At 39.1% G+C, this 13,568-nt stretch overlaps 1 protein-coding gene across 1 annotated transcript in view; it reads right to left on the bottom strand.

Moving 5' to 3' along the window:
* SH3GL2 (SH3 domain containing GRB2 like 2, endophilin A1) overlaps positions 1 to 13,568 on the bottom strand; it is a 95,420-nt gene that overhangs the window by 54,496 nt on the left and 27,356 nt on the right. The gene's annotated exons all lie outside the window — the stretch shown is intronic.

Below are 13,568 nucleotides of genomic sequence, written 5' to 3'. Positions count from 1 at the left end.
TGAAGACACCCTTTTTCCTACCTGCTGATGATGTGGCTTGCAGGACAAGAGCTGTGTGGAATCCTGTCCATCTTTGTTTTTTTTGTTTTGTTTTAATTCTTGAGCATGAAAGGGAAGATAAAGAAGATTCTCTTCTTCACTGTCTGCAGTGAGCTTTCCATACTAACATCAAACGGATTGTCTAGCTATAAGAGCCTGTCTATGATAAACAGCTGGACTACTCTAAGATGTATTTATTGGGTTTATGTGGCAAGGTTTTGGTAACAGAGGGGCTTGCAGGGGGAAGGAGCAGCAGAGATGAAGTGTTATGGACTGACCACAACTCCCATACCTCATCTCTCTGTGCCGCTCAGAGGGGAGGAGGTATAAGAGTCAGGAGTGTAGTTGAGCTCTGGAAGAGGAGGGAGTGAGGGAAGTTGGTTTCGCTTTGTCTTAATTACTCACTATCCAACTCTGTTAATAATTGGCAATAAATCAAATTAATTTTCACCAAGGTGAATCTGTTCTGCCTATGATGGTAACTGGTGAGCAATCTCCCTGTCCTCAGCCCACAAGCTTTTCATCTTATTTTCTTCCCTGGTCCTGCTGTGAAAGGGGAGTGGAAAAGCAGCTTGGTTGGCACCTGGTGATCAGCCAAGGTTAACCATCATCACAATGTAATGTAATTTCAAATTGACTAAATTACAATTAATTAAACCAAAATGAAACATATCTTGCTTAAGCAAGAATGTATTCCAGAAACATTCTGGCTCTGTGAAAACAGTTGTGAAATATTCTTAAAACAAACAAATAAATAAATAAAATATAATTTGCAGCAAATATTATAAGGATATTTTTTACCTAATGGTGCTATAACACAAAACCACGTACCCTAGAAATAATTAGGATACAGTGGCAGAGAGAAATCTGCAATAAAATCCTGGTTTTTAGGAAGATATTAATGGCAACATGCAAAGCATAAGAGAAAGACGATTTACACTTTAGGCTTAAAACACTGGGTTAAGATTTTGTAAAATGTGCTAGGTGCATTTTTGCCCAGCTGCATTTATCTGATGGTAAAGCCAGCTTCAGTCAGAGGGTCTCTCAAGCAAGTAAGACTTACTATGAACTATTGCACTTTAAAGAAAGTCCTATCAGAACTGTCTAACTTCACAGTTAAAAGGCTGAAAGGTCAGCTACACTTCTGAATATGCAAGAAGTAATCTGGTGATGTAATACGCTTTTTAGTAATGCTTCTGTAGAGAAGAAATGCACTTTTTAAGCAGAAAGGGTTTCATGCTATTTCGTTCAGGGTGAATATTTCCCTTCTTGTTATGTGATCTTAGATTAGGGGAAAATGCCCCAGAGCACAGAATCAGAGACATGTTAAATAAAGGTGCAGTGGTTTATGACTTCTGGCATCTTCCATCCCAATGAATAGTAGTAATGTTTACACATCTGCACTTCTGATCAGGATTCAAAAGCTACTGAGTATGTCAAAAGGGAAAATATTCAGTAACAATCTACCTTCTCATTGATTAGCTTTAATGTAGGCTAACCTTCTAAATGCTACTGATATTAATAGCAAAGGAGAATCCTAAGGGCTTAATTCAACTGTCACTTCTGGCGTGGATGAAAAGGATACAAACAAAACTAATTTTGACTTTTAATGTTCTGCACAATTTCAACACCATTCTTAGCACAGAACATCGACTAAGATCCACCCACCCCCACACACCCGAAAAAAACCCAAGCTCTTGAAAAACGGACATAAAAAGAAAGGATACCAAACCGTCACTTTATCACTGGAAACCTTAATGTGAAGAATGAAAAGACTGTTGTATTTCTGAAGGTATCTCTCTGAACTGTAGCATTCAGAATTTTTCTCTTCAATGTACATCCAGAAGTATGGCTTTTTAGGAGTAGAAAAGATACACTGTTTTAATTGTAATCTAAAGAGATGACTTTCTCAGATACTTATGCCAGCAGAAGTAGACTCTGCTGTTCCTCTGTATATGGAGAGTATGGTATTTTCTAAGTAATCTTTGGGTTCCAATTAATTCTTTATAGAATCATCTTTGCCAGTATCAATCCAAAATGAAGAACAGTATTTAATAGAAAAAGACAGTTAAAGGTTAAGCCAAAGTGTTTCTTAACAAAATCGATGTACACGTAAACTCCTACAGGGGCTTGGTTTCTTGGAAATTCACCTGTTATCTGGCCAATAGGCTACAACAGGGAAAATGCCTCACACCTAAATGTTCCTGGTAAATAGAGAAGCATTAATATACCAAAGAATTACATACTTGCATATACCAGGTGTTCCTGAAAAATGACACTCCTCAATAAAATAGAATATTGAATGTTTTTACAGAAGTGCCCATACAAAAATTAGAAGTACATTACATTAAGTGTTCAACAAATATTTTCAAGATCTGCACCAGTTCTATATCCTTTCAAAACCTACATTAATTCAACCATGCTCAGAACAATCCATAGTTCCCTTCCTACTTACATGATTGATTTTTAATGGAAGGAACTGATAATAAACCATTATCCTGAATGACCAATTGTTATTTGGTGCTCAAAATATTGAAGTGTTAACTCCGTAAGAACATAAAACACAGGAAATGAGTGGCTAAACAAAGAAGAGGACAGAGAAACTGCATCCAGACACTCCATGGGAACAGTGAGATGAGAAGTCAGACTTCCAGCCTCTGAGTTAGTCATACTGCACGTGCCAAGGGTAACTGCCGTAAAGACAATTTGGCTTCACTAGGCTCTAATAAGAGTATCACCATTACAAAATCCTGTCTGGACTGGTGGTACTGTAAGATGCTGTATGTTTTACTGCAGCAGTAAACACTAGCTGCTTTATAAAGCTGGCAAAAACATATCACCATGGACAAATTATGATTCTCAGGACTTAATGAGTCTCTGGCCTACAGTTCTAGTATGAAGTGTCAAGAGCATGACTCATATACTCATTAGCAAAGTACTCAAAGCCAAATCTACATCTTTGGGACCCAGAAGATAAACCAGACGTGTAACACTAACAATTTTCGGGTAAAGTTTCTGGGTATAAATGGAATACAGGGAATTCACATGGTAATTCTGTAATGGAGATCAATCCTTGTAATTCATGACAAAGATCAGTCTAGTCTATGTGGGCATACCTTCTGGGTAAAACTGGCAAATGGGAGAGAGAGAAAAAAAGAATTCAAAGACATTTGAATTTTAATTTTAAATTTCTTTCTCGCACCTTTTTTCCTCCCCCCAGTATTCAAAGAAGCCGGCACTGCAGTTGTTTTGGACTCAAATTACTTCATTTCAAATGTCTTAAAAGATGGACCATGCCATATTTCAACATTGCCAAGGTTCTTAAATAAACCAACAATTTTATCTACCTATTTATCTACAAGTTACCTGCTTTGCTTTACTTGCACTATAATGTTTGCTACCACAGATGCAGAACTACATATAGGTTAGCAAAATGCCTTATTTAATATCTGCATGTTTATTATAGTGTTTACAGGGCACTGCTTCCACACCAATGAGGGACACTGCAGATATATTCCACATGTATATTTCACACATCTATACACCCGGTTTCACCAGCACCTGGCTATTCCTGATTCCCTGAGGCTATCTGTTAAACAATTACTTCAAACTCTGACTCTAGAAGACATCACTCTTCTGCAGCCTCTCAGAAATTTGAAAGCATCATGTAACAGATACTAGGAGCTTGGATCCTAATTAGCCATGAAAGCTCTGAAGAGGAGGCACCACTAACAAAGTAGTTTTTCTTTACAGGTGTAGTTAATCAACTACAATGATCATGCCAACTCATACTTGCTAGGATTACTCCAAAGCAGGCAAGAGGGAAGCAGGGGATTGTGGGGGTGTCTGTATTTAGTCCATGAAATGTACATTTTCATGCTATATGCAGGATCCTACTACAGGATTTTCCATTACAAATGCCAAAAGATGCCACTTAGGTGGAACTGTCTCAGAAAGAGATGATTTTGGCTAAGGTCCCTTTCCTCATTAAAAGAAAAATGCCACCTTAAAGCAAAGCAGAACAGCAGTTTGCACTCACTGCCACAAGCAGAGAGGCTTCTGTGAAGGGTCATCTAGCAACTTGCAGCCCAGGCAAACTGCTGTCCTCCAAATTTAAACACGGAGTCATTTTCAAGGACGCTGACTACCATTCAGCTGAGTTTTCGCACAGTCAGCCATTTGTAATATATACTGAAATGTTTCCTGGCCATGCAAGTGTGACTTCTGCAGTCTGCAGGTCCAGGGCACTATACTTTGCAGATGCAGAGGGACATTTCACTTACACTGGCATAATTTAGCTCCCAGGGATGTCTCACTCAGCTTGAATTAAAGGACATCTGAGGTCATCACCTCCTCCGTGAAGGACTACTGATCAAATACAAAATTACCCAATCCTTAGTTATTAATCCTTAGTGGGTCTATATGGAAATATGCCATCCACCAGAGCAGTCAGCAGTAATGGAAGCCAAAGTAGTGAACTCCTCTGTTTTATAAGAGAATCAAATTCTTAAATGTATGACACAAACACAAACTTGTGCAAAGCAGTACTTAAAGGGGGCCCTACAGGAAAGCTGGAGAGGGACTCTTTCCCAGAGAGGGACTCTTTATCAAGGAGTGTACTGATAGGACAAGGGAGAATGGTTTTAAACTAAAAGTGAGGAGATTTAGATTAGATGTTAGGAGGAAATCCTTCACTCAGATAGTGGTGAGACACTGGCACAGGTTGCCCAGAGAAGCTGTGGATGTCCCTTCCCTGGAGGTGCTCAAGGCCAGGCTGGATGGGGCTTTGAGCAACCTGGTCTGGTGGGAGGTGTCCCTGCCCATGGCAGGGGGTTGGAAGTGGATGCAAGGTCCCTTCCAGCCTGAACCATCTTGTGACTGACATAGCACACATGTTCCTTCTGTACTTGTACACTTGCATTTAAAGGATAGGGTGAAATACATTTTTAAGGTTTCTCACACAGATGTTAAATTTTTGTTTCTTTTGAATTTTATTTTTTCAAGTTTTCTTTTACTCTGGAGTAACATGATCAAAAAACAATGTATTAGAAGAAAAGTGAGTGTCTCTAAGGAAGCACAGACTTACAGCATGAGGTGAAAAAGCATCACGTACTAGTCCCCAATTTTTCTTAGAAGACACATTTTTATTTTTTTATTTTTTTTTTACAAAAACAGCAGATGCAAACTTTCTGTCTAAAGACAGCTCCAAAAGAAACAGAGCAGTTGACAAGTTTCCCTGTCTGCATAATATATTCCATGTGCTGAAGTTACTTTACAGACTTTTTTTGGTGGAGCGAATATTCAGTCTTTAAAAAAAAATAAGTAAAAATGAGTTAATTTCTGTTGACAAGTGCTGATACTATTCAGTCATCTGAAGAAATCCATACAGTCTTTAGTAACATAGTACTGCATCTCCATCATAAATTCCTATCATCATGGCTTGTCTTTGCCATGTTTAACAAGCAGTATATAATCTCTTTACAGAAGAATATTATGTATGTCTAATTTCTAACTGACTGCTTTATTAATGAGTTCTCAGTGCCATCAAGTAGTTAATTTCAGATTACCTGTCACAGTTGGAAAACAAAAGAAAATGAACAGAGTTCCTTCTGTCACTTGATGAACGACTATTTTTAGAAAGTTTTAAGATAGAAACCTAGTTCTTAAGCTGTAAGTATTACAAAAGATATCAGAATTGGACACGATTTATTGATTCTGTTTGCTTTCTACTTATAGGTATTCTATTCACCAAGTGATTAAATGAAATAAATTTGAAAACTAATGCAGAGTTTAATTAGCAGACTGATGTTCTTAACACAAGCTGTTCACTTACATACAGTGTATGTTTATCTGGAAGGGGAGCAAGTGCATCTGGATAGTTTAATGCGGATTTTAACACAGATACAAGTAGCTGTAACATAATCACACGTCCATTTTTATACTTACATCTCTGCCTCATTCCTCGTCAAATAGGTTTTATCATATGTTCAAGAGTTTTTAAGTAAATTTATGTTAGAGTAATCCTGGCTGGTGTTAAGTCCACACAATTCAACTGAAGCTGTGATAAATCTGCAGGCATCTACATAATTACAACAATAGATGAATCTGCACAGATGAATCTGAGTAATGCTGTCTCCAGAGTCCTGAGGAGGATCTTCATGATCCATTCTCTCACTGTAATCAAAACAGCCTTTGATTTCACTAATATAAGAAGTACATGCCATAAAAATGATACTTGCAAAGGAGAGCTGTCTTAGAATGTCAGCCAAGTAAGTTGCCTAGCCCATTGCCTCAGTTTCCTCATCTGTGAAAAAGAGACAAAGATCTCCGAGATGTCATGGGAGGCACTATAAGTGGGAAGTGCTACTTAGTCTGTGGATGGGAATTTGTTCAGCTAAATCTCTCAGTCTCCTGTGAGGCCCTTCTCTTTCTGCATGTTTTTCTCCTTTTTGAAAGCAGCTTTTACAGAAATGATTGCAAGTGATTTTTAGAAGAGCTTTGCATCCACAAATATTCATGGAAGCAGTGGAAATTATAGGCAGCTTCTTAGCATAAAGCAAAACGTGGGTGAAGTTAGACTCAACAGATGCTAGGCTACAGACATTCCTCTCAGAAAAAGACAAACAGCTGTTGAGTTCTGCTTTGTGGGGCCTAACTGCTCCAAAATGATAAAGAGTACGGGAACAGACATACAAACTTCTTTCTTGACTGCATATGAAAAACTGACAGGGTATCTTTTTGGTCACAATATCTGGACACACCGATGCATATTCTGTCAACTGATTTCCCTCCCAGTCCTACTCCTTCTATATTTCAGCAGATGTCTCCAAAACCTATTTGACCCAATTACTCTAAATGCACAGGGTTAATTGTAACCAGCTGGCACAGTAGGCATTCAAATACCTTGTGAGGAAGCCAGAACATTAGACAATTTTTTTCTTCTCTCCCCTCCTCTTTTCTTACCACCCCTACTGCTAAAACACATTTTGGTCTTACAGATGCCAGCAGGTTCTGGTGTCATGTGGAATGAATGCTCATGATGATTTGCTGAAAATGAAAATGTACCGATCATCTAATTCAGAGACCATTTAAAGTTCCACTAACATACACATGCACCACAGTGAGTTCAATTTTCAGTCTTGTTTGCTATTCATGTGTTTCACCTTTCCTTCACATGCAGAGTTTTGTTCCACTAGAAGTTTTCCAAGCCCTCAGAGAATGGTTAAGGGAAAGGAGTAAAGAAAAATACTTTCAGTAACTGCACTTTTCTATGGCTTCAGTTAGGTTTTTATTACAATGCTAACATTTAAGACTCTTTGGAGAATCCTGGTTAGCATTAAATAACAATTTGCTATAATGAAAATGATATAGCAGTAAAATTATTCAAGCGGGAGGTGTTACAAGGGTTACCTCCCTGGCCTCCCCTTGTTCTCCAGACAGAAATCTTCCAAATCCCATACGTTCAAGCCACGTACAGGAAAATTATATCTTACAGCCATGATTCCATTCACTTAAAAGATCACATCTTCATTTGTTATATCTGCTTAAGGAATAAAGTATAACAGACACATTTTGGTGACTGTGAAACTGTTAAGAAAAATAGGAGATGGGACATTTGAATTTTGAAAGCCTCAAAAAGAAATCTCCCATTTTCTGAACGAGTGTCTTAAGGCCTGGTAGAAGAAACGGTAAAATGAATGTACCACAGAAAGAGAGATAACCATCCCTACATTGAGTACGAAATCAAGTCTTACCACAAGGAAGGCAAGAAGCACTAGTCTCTTTAGGGAGAGCAGACAAATGAACATTCAGTTTCTTAACCCCAGTTCTGACCTATGACCAAGGTGCTAAGCTGCCAAATTGCCTAAAGGCAATTCAGCTGTTTATCCACAGACACAAAACTAAAGCCAGGGGTAAATTTTAAAAGTCAGCGAAATTCTGAATGCATTCTGGGTTAGAGGGTTTCAGATCCACCTGTAAGGATAAATGGCCTGTAAAACACATACTATTATTGTTTGCATTGGAGAAAGGAATCTGCCTAATTTTTACTTCTCAAGTTAAGTTTGAAGCCTAATATTGCTAAATAGAAAATCATTGATTTTAGGATGCTGTATAAAAACACAAACCCAACAACTCATAAAAGGCAATTTTGGCCACCTTCCAAAGTAAAACTACGCAACTGTAAGGTAAATATAACATTGAAATGCAGCACCTTCACACTATTTTGTTAGCCAAGAAATCATATTATACAGAGAATGTCAAGATCCTCCCCTAGACTCAGAAAAGAGTAAACCTATGCAGAGATAAGAATGGCTTATTAACCAATGATTAATTAATAATTTGCTTTCCCTGATGTACCCTAAATCAAAAATACCAATCAGATGGCTGTTTCTTACTGGTTTTGATTGCCATCTATACCCAAGCACAAAGCTTTTCAGTGAAAGAAAATAGGGCAGGCTCACTGAACTACTTAAAGTCAACTGACAGGGAACTGTTGCTGACTGTACAGTCTGAAGGAAGTAAAAATCACAGGGCTCCACCCCAAAGCAGCACCCTTTTAAATCATTCAAAAGCACTCTTTACACTATCTCCATTTGCCACTTGAAATGACAACTGTAACAACTTAAGAAGTTTAACTGCTAAGAGGCCAAGATAATATATCTTCAAGCAAGAAACTCAAAATGAAAAAAATATATGGTATAATAGCAATAAGAAGATCATACATAGTGATGACTAGGTGAGACGGATTTTAGGTAATACAAAAGTAAGCATAATCATAATGATTCATTAAGAACACCAAACTTAAGATTGCTTAATTTAGCAGCTGACAAGAAAACTCAATAGTTTGTAGTGAGATGTTTCATTGTGGTTTTCAACCTTTTATTACATTTACTTTGCATTCACTGAACTATTGCAATCAGCCAAGCAATGAACTCCACACCACTTTCTCCATATCCTATTTTTATTTTGATTGATACAACTTAAAGTCTCAGAAATCCACTTTGTCTTAGTCCACAAAAATTTTAACATTATATAATGCACAATGGATCCTCTGGGAGAACTAAAATTTATTGTAAGCCATGATACCAGCTAATAGAGTAGCTATTGCAAAAGGTTTCTCATTCTGGAGTACCAACATCTGTTCTCTATACCCATACTGTTTTAAATTCTCTCCTCACTCTTAACTCAAAAAAAAAAAATAAATAAAAAAAAATTAGCCAGATTCTTCGAGGAAAAGTCCAAAAAAGTCCAAATCTCAGAGAAGCCTAGAAGAGACTGTATCAGATTATGCCAGAATACGATGTATCTGTAAACTTCACACCAACACAACAAAAATGTGTCTTGCCTTTCTTTTTACCTTTGAGGGTTGAATAAAAAGCCTATGGATGACATCTTGTACAAACTCTTTAAAAAATCACAGAACTTAAAAACTCTGTAGAAAACAAACCAACAAACAAAATAAAAGGTTCTTCTGTAGCTCATGGGAACTATGAGCAAGCCCAGGATGAGTACACTTAGATATATGAGCCAGTAATTAAAATGACTTACCTTACAGGTACTCCTTACTGCATATACCCTGGTGGTTTCTCAGCATCACCACAATACATTATGTAAAGAGTGGTATTTCATTAGTATTTCTTCTGGCTGCGGTTTTCTCTGCAAAAGTGGCAATAGGCTCATTTTGAGGGCACAGTGGAAGACACCAAAATAGCAGAGCAAATCCAAGGTAAGTGATTGGCACAGTACTCTTTTTCCAAGTGGTGAAAGTGGGGAAAGAGATTATTTGTTTTGTACTTGGACATAAAAGTCATCAGCATGCCATTAACAGATTCTCATTCTCTGTTAAATGAAAATCTTCTGCCTTAGCTAGGTTTCTTGGTTACATGTGCCAGCCAAGCAATAGAGATATGTAGATTGTGTAAAATGTGGAATATGAGTAGATTTCAAGTCACTGGAATTTGGGCACTTTATGTAATTCAGTGTTCAAAAATAACAATTACTTCAAAATATCCGAGTTCCGACAAACACATTTTAAAGTACTGGAACACCACTGACCTAACTATGAAACCAGTAAGATGACAATGACACAAATTGACTTTGTGGCTTTAGGTGGGAAATCTAAAACCACCATGGAATAAAGTGGTCTGGTGAGTCTTTTTTTCAGTCTCTGTTCCTGTTTATGCAAAAAAAAAAAAAAAAAAAAAATTTCATTGTGCAAAGATAAGGGCAGAAATATTAAGAGTGGCTGTCACTAAGTATGTCTACAACAAATACTACTTTAGCAGCTATTATGCTGTAGAAAAGCACAGCTGACAAGACCATCCCTTTCTTCTCCGTATATGTTGAGAAACAAATCATCAGTGAGAAAAGGAAAATATAGGTAAAATGCCACGTCACAAAAGTCCTGTCTCCTCCACTTCACCAGCTGATTTAAACTTGGAGCTGCCTACCATCACCTGAGAAAAATGTCCACAGTTTTATTGTTACTAGTCAAGCGCAGCCTTAATGAAGACTGTGGATATATTCCTTGTGTTAGGACTAAATAAAAGCATCAGAATTTACACTACACAGAAAAATTCAAACATTTCATTAACGCTTAAACTCAAAGGACTACTTTAAGAAAAAGCATTTACACATTAAATTTTCAAGGTATCATTTTCATCTTTCTTGAATTCAACAGAGCTAGCAGAATTGCTGAATGAAGCTAGTTTTATTACCTGATAGTCATGTTAAATTGTTCTTAACAGCATACAACAAATTAAATACAGTCAAAATACATTATCTTTACCCATCCGCCATGCTTTACTGGGTTGAAAACTAGGACTCAGAAATGGTACTGTATTCCTTTTAAGCATAACAATCTATGATCCTCCTGAAGTCCACCCTTCTGTAGAAGTCTTTATAAATAACATAACTCATAGATACCAGATCATCACCCTTTTTGCACATCTGTAGGCCACTTTGAAAACTCAGCCTGTAAAAGGGAAAAGACACCTGAAATACATCTCCCAGCAAAGGAAAATATTTCCTAACCATACTTTTCTGGATTTAACATAAGTCTAAAATTTAATCAGCTGATAATTCTTGTGAAAGTGAAGTTTACCTGAAAGATTGATTTTTATGAAAAGAAGAAACGTAAGCTGAAATGGAATGTTACTGAAAACACTTTAACCCTGCCTGCCTACTTTTCATGTATCGGCTCCACTAAAGATGGGTTTGGCAAGATCTGTGAATTAATTTTCAGTGAATAACATGCACTTGGAGAAAAAAAGAAAAAAAAAGAAAAAAACAACAACAACAACAAAAGAAAAACTACAACCCCCTCTCATATTTGAAAAAAAAAACACAAAACCCTCAGTCTCTTTTGGATGCAGTTCTTTCTGTTTGGACAAGAGACATATACCAAGCTTCATCATAATTATATATTTTCATCAAGTAAAAAGTGACAACTACTGCCATAGGAGAAAGCACTGGACTGTATCAGCGTGAAGAGACAACCCTGTACAAGTCTCCTTCTCCAAACTCTTCCTTTGGTTATGGTTTTAATTAAGATGAAAATCCCCTCTGGATGCAAAAAAATGAGAAGGAAAAACATTCTCTTGGAGTTCTGATTCATATGCAAGCTGTAAATTAAATAGGAGAATGGAAAAATAAGACGTTTGTTAAGAATTAATCAGTAACTGATACGGGATTGATCCATCTAGGATCAAAAAAAAAAAGAAATCAGAATGAAGCTGCATTGAGAAATTATTTAGTACGGAGAGTAACCGGTGGGAATAATTTCCCTTTAGGAAATAAAAATATAAAGGCTTAGAGGAATACAAAAGTCATGCAAATAATCTCATATGATGGTCATTCAAATAATCATATAATTGCATATCCCTTTCAATAAGTAAAAAAATAATTTAGATTTTTTCACAAACTTGCAAATTAAAAAAAACAGTGCTTAGACCTTTTTAAATCTACAAAGCACATCAAATTATTCCAAGTATGGACCTTCCCATGTTTCTGTATTGGATTTACCTGGCAAGGTTTTGGTAGGCGGTAGGCCTCTGTGAGCAGAGCCCAGCAGCTGCTCCATGTCAGACCAGAGCCAGCTCCAGACGGCTCCAAAAGGGACCCACTGCTGGCCAGGGCTGAGCCAGGGAGCAACGCTGGTTGGGCCTCTGGGAGAGCAGATTTAAGAAAGGATAAAAACTGCTTCACAATAACAGAGAGGAGTGAGAAAACGTGAGAGAACCAGCCCCGCAGACCCCCAGGTCAGTGCAGCAGGAGGGCAGGAGGTTCCCCAGGCACGCAGCAGCAGTTCCCCTGCAGCCTGTGGAGAGGTCCCTGGTGGAGCAGGCTGTCCTCTTGCAGCCCGTGGTTCCCACATGGAGCAGATCTCCACGCTGCAGCCCGGAGGAGCCCCCGGTGGAGCAGGTGGATGTGGCCTGGAGGAGGCTGCGGCCCATGGAGAGCCCCCGCAGGAGCAGGCCCCGGGCCGGAGCTGCAGCCCGTGGAGAGGAGCTGTCCTGGTTTCAGTTAGGACAGAGTTAATTTTCCTCCTAGTAGCTGGCAGGGTGCTATGTTTTGGATTAGAATGAGAAGAGCGCTGATAACATGCTGATGTTTTAATTGTTGCAGAGCAGTGCTTACACCAAGCCAAGGACTTTTCAGCTTCTCGCTCTGTCCTGCCAGCGAGCAGGCTAGGGATGCAGCAGGAGCTGGGAGGGGACAGACCCAGGACAGCTGACCCAAACTGGCCAAAGGGGTATTCCATACCATCTGACGTCATGCTAAACAATATATAGGGGTGGCTAGCCAGGGTGGGGGGGCCGGCTGCTCGGGGATAGGCTGGGCATCGGTCAACGGGTGGTGAGCAATTGCATTGTGCATCACTTATTTCGTACACATTATTACTATTAATACTATTATTATTATTATTATTGTTGTTGTTGTTATTCTTTTCCCTGTCTTAATAAACTGTCTTTATCTCAACTCACAGACTTCACTTTCCCGTTTCTCTCCCCCATCCCGGAGAGGGAGGGGGGAGGGTGAGTGAACGGCTGTGTGGTGTTTGGCTGCCAGCTGGGCTAAACCACAACAGGAGCCCACGCAGGAGCAGGGGGGCTGGGGGGAGCTGCCGCCCACCTGTGGGGGACCCGTGCTGGAGCAGTTTGCTCCTGGGGGATGGACCCCGTGGTACGGAGCCATGTGGGAGCAGTTCTTGAAGAGCTGCTGCCTGTGGGCAGCCCCTGCAGGTTCAGTTCGGGAAGGACGGCATCCCGTGGGAGGGACCCCACGGGGAGCAGGGACAGAGGGTGACCGTGAGGGTGCGGCGGAGACGAAGCGTTAGGGACTGACTGCAGCCCCAATTCCCCTGCACCCCTTGGGGGAAGGAGGTGGAAGAGGGTGGATTGGGGGAAGGTGTTTTTAGTTTGCTTTTAGTTCTTTTAGTTTTAGTTTTTAGTTTTTTAATTATTTTTCACAAATGAAGTTTGTTTGCCCATGATGGTAATTGGTGAGCAATCTTCCTGTCCTCATCT

The sequence above is a fragment of the Cygnus olor genome, chromosome Z, assembly GCF_009769625.2.
Source record: "Cygnus olor isolate bCygOlo1 chromosome Z, bCygOlo1.pri.v2, whole genome shotgun sequence".
In the NCBI taxonomy this organism is placed as follows: Eukaryota; Metazoa; Chordata; class Aves; order Anseriformes; family Anatidae; genus Cygnus; species Cygnus olor.
This window is presented reverse-complemented; position numbering and strand designations above follow the sequence as displayed.